This window comes from Drosophila obscura, unplaced genomic scaffold (genome assembly GCF_018151105.1).
Source record: "Drosophila obscura isolate BZ-5 IFL unplaced genomic scaffold, ASM1815110v1 contig_181, whole genome shotgun sequence".
NCBI lineage: Eukaryota > Metazoa > Arthropoda > Insecta > Diptera > Drosophilidae > Drosophila > Drosophila obscura.
This window is the reverse complement of record NW_024542769.1, coordinates 308,298-312,515: the sequence shown is the minus strand read 5'-3', so window position 1 is coordinate 312,515 and position 4,218 is coordinate 308,298.

The window sequence follows — 4,218 nt, the reverse complement described above, 5'->3', positions numbered from 1 at the left end:
TGTTTTTGTTTTGTTTTGTGGTGGGCGGCACCAAACGCGACTCAGTCATAATCAAAATCAATTATGTCATGGGCTGACAGATTTTGCCGGCCATTAATTCCTCCCACTGCCCCACCCTCGCTGTATTTCACTCTGTCAAAATATCAATTTGCATTTTATCTATAAAAACAACAGACATTGCGTGAGTGGAGGTGGAGGTGAAGTAGAACGACCCCCCAAACACTATTAAAATATCCAATTTGGAATTAGTGTGTGAAATTACAGAAGCCATGGGGCATGATTGGAAATTTAATTTCAACAAACCAGCAAAATAACATTCCAACTGAATATTTGAGTATTAATTATGGATATCTGTTGTTGTGTTGTGGTGGTTCCAATTTCAATGCATACAATCAGACAGATGCGAACACTCGTACAAATGTAGTGGCAAATGGCTGCATGCTGCATAAATAAGATACATTCTGGCAAATGTTTTGCTGTTTTGTTGCAGCCTAGTTTTGGGGGTGAGTAGCCTGAATGTCTGTTTGTGCTTTATACAAAAAATAGATTAGAAAAATATATCAGAATAATATCAAATATATATATATGTAGAAACAGAATACTGCCTACGGTTATCTGTAACTCGATAATCTTCTTGTTCAATCTTCTTGTACTTCTTGTTTATTTACCTTTACTTGAACCCCTTTCAGATTCTATTGAAATGATTCTGTGCCGACAATCTCCAGTCATCTTTTCCCCCTTGAATGTGTCCATAGATGACATGACCTTCGCATTGCAGTGGAATTACCGCCTTTTACAGTGCGACTGGGCCCGTCTTAATTTTTGGCCATTTTGGACACCGTCGCCGTCATTCTGTTTTTTTCATTTGCGTCTTTGAATTGAATCAAGTTCTGCTCGTTTCCGCTGAGCGTGAATCCTTCTGATTTTTTACTCGTACTGCCTCTGCCAAGAGCTCGAGCCTCGAGCCACGAGCTTGCAGCAGCCAAGTTTTTTCCGCCGGAAACACACAACATCCGCTTTTTATAAATTTTCAATTGTGCGCACAAAAAAAAAAGAGCTGCATAAAAGCCGCACCAAAAAAGAAAAATCAAGGAATCAAGAGAGCAAAAAAAAAAATACGAAAAAGAAGAAGCACCAGAATCAGAAAAGAAAAAAAAAGGAGGTCGTTGAGGAGGCAGTGAAGTGGAAGGTGACAATTGTGTTCTAGGGCAGCCATTTTGTGGATTGTTGCTCATTTTTTTTTTGCTGCCTGTCGCTGCTTTCTTGGTTGCTGGTTCCTGGTTTTGGTACTGGTTCTGCTTTTGCTTTTGCTTCTATTCCTCTGCTGTTGTGTCTGTGTGGCGTGTGGCCCCGAAAACAGGTGACACTTTGACAGTTGGCAGTCATTTTAAGTGGATTTGCTGTGACAGCTATCCTGAGTGTGTGTGTTCTGGTTGGGTGTGTACGATGAGCATCTGTTTGTGCCGTGCTGTAAAGTATGCCATGAATTGCAATATGCTGCTCCGTTGCTTAGCATTCGCGGTATTTGATGCAGAGGCCACAAGGCCTGTTCCTTGTTCCTTGATGTGTGTCCCAAAATGATTTATCTCATCTTGCTTCAGGTTTTTTATACTTCCTAGATTTATATCAGATTTTATCTTAATTAAAGTGACTCTGCCTGGCCTCGAACTAATTTAAATAAATTCCATTTCCCCCCTCTTATAAATCGACTCCAAAATGGCCTTACTTTGAATCAAAAATAGGCCGTAAAAATAGAGAAAAATCGAATGTTCCATGGACCAGGTTCCACTGCCTTTTTTCCGGCATACTAAGCACAAATTTATGCGGCATAAATGTGCTGTGGCATTAATTAAAAGCGACTCACTCGCCCGCTTGGGCCATTCTGTGGCTGCTGCTATGTATTAGGGGGCGGTGGCAGCAGCAGGCGGATGAAGTTCACAGGCAGCTGCTCCGACCCTGACAGACCACAACATTTATGGGCATTACGCATGGTGCAACGTGCCACACACACACACACACACAGAGCAACACTGCTTAATATGCTCTTTAAATAGACTCATTATGGATGTTTACTTTTGCCACTAACTGTGTTCCCTACTGCTGCAAGTACTTGCCATTCATTTACGCAGAAATTTAAGGCTGAGTGCGGAAGTGCAAGTGGGAATAGCCAGAGGTTTTATGCCACAAATTAATCAGCTTAAAGTGCTAAAGAATGTGCTGGATCAATGCCTGTCGCTCTTCATTTACATATGGCCCTGCTTGATATCACTCTGTTTTATATGACAGCCAGCCTGAGGCCCTTATCGACAGCATCGCAATTTGCTAGCCTGCTTTATGGGCAGTCTCCTGCCTCTCCTGTCTCCTCGCTGACCTTTACTGACAGTCGCCTATCACAACAGGGAAAACTGCATCCTGGCATCCATCAACAAAAGTGTGGCAGTGTGGCAGTTTTGGGTGTGGGTGGGAAAGGGCTCAAAACGATTTGTCGGAAGGCCAACTGGCATTGCTCCGAACCCCGCCCCTTCCTGCCATTGTGCATTGCCAGAGCCAGCGAAATGGCAGGACACCATCGGCAGCTGTCCGGAATGGGCATGACACGTCGATGTTCCAGTATCCGCATATCCGTTTCTCGTCATAAATAACAATAGGGCGAGAGAGAGAGACAGAGAGAGAAAGAGAGGGAGGAGGACAGGTATACGTAATGCCCAAACAGATCGCATCGGAGTGACAGCAAAAGCACAACTCAATTCCAGTTCGACCTTTGGCTAATTAAATGACATAAAAGTAGTGCGAAAAAACTTTAACCAAAAATGTCAGGCCCCAAACAGCTGACACCTAAATAGTTTTAAGCCTCAAAAAAATATAAAAAAAGCTTCTGGCAGCCGCTGACGTTGTTGGCAGGCCAGCAAACTTGATGACAGCCCTACCAAAATTTGGCAAAAAAAAAAAAAAAAAACCCCATCTAGTGGTAGGCGTAGAATTAAGCCATAAAAGTTTTTACACCGCTCACACGGTGCACAGAGCGCAGGTGGGGCGAGCTGGGCCCAGGGCCCAGGCACTGGCGAGCTTCTGTTTTGCTGATGGTTGCAGTTTTGCATAATTTTACGAGTATAATGTGAAACACTTTATCATTACGAAAAGTTGACAGGGTCAGCCCATTGTGGGGGCACACACACACACAATTTTCTGCATGCACTTGAAGACTTTTAATTAAAGTTTCTATGCCATAAATATGTATTATAGTTTCTCTTACTCTGACTCAATTAGCAACAGTCTCTCGCTGGCATCGAATAGTGACAAATGATTTGCCTGTCATATGCAGGCCAAAAACAGCCAAAACTTTATGATGGATCGATCGTTGGCCCAAAGTTGCATACGGAGTGAAGTGCGCTGTAAATTGATAGGATTTTTGCTTTTTTGGGCTTGAACAATTGAATTAGCACGCAAATTGAGTGCACAACATTTCAATTGGCCCCAAAAGTCAGGAGGCACGTTCAGGCCAAGCTGTGCTGGAGCTGTGCGACGCGTCGTAGGAGCATCAATAACGTGCTAAAAACTTTCGCCACAAACTCTGTGGATAACCCTCCTGCATGCACCCTTTCACCACAGGCTCCTCACGCTCCTCCATTGATATGCCCAAAGCTCCATTGCTTGCAGAGAAGGTCAAACGAGATAGAGAGAGAGTGGGAGGAAGTGGACACTGGGGTCATTGCTTTGTGCCTGTCTGGCCTGCAGCTTTTCGAGAGAGAGTAGCCAACAAATCTCGGCTTAACCCCTGACACTAATCGCAGGGCCAGAGAAACGCATCAAAAATGGCTGAAACTGTGCTTAATATTCGGCATGAACGAAAGCTTAAGCGGGTCCTAAGGGGGCCTTAAGAAATCGATAGTGGCTGGGGGCAAGTTAAAGGAAGATAAAATTAAAGGAAAGCGAGTTATAACGGGCATAACAAAAGATGAAAGATGCGTGGTTTGAGCCATTTAAACTAATAATAAAATGCACAGAGCTGTGTAGATTACTCGTACAGAGTTTACTAAATGTAGAATAATATAGTGGTGGTACAGAAATGAACCCTTTTGACTGGAATAAACTGATGTAAATGCCATAAATATACCTTGCATGTAGGGTATGTAGTACACCGATAGAAAAAAGCCCTGATATTTTAATATTTTCACTTAGATTTTAATATTTATGCCATTGATTTTCATCCAAGAGTGG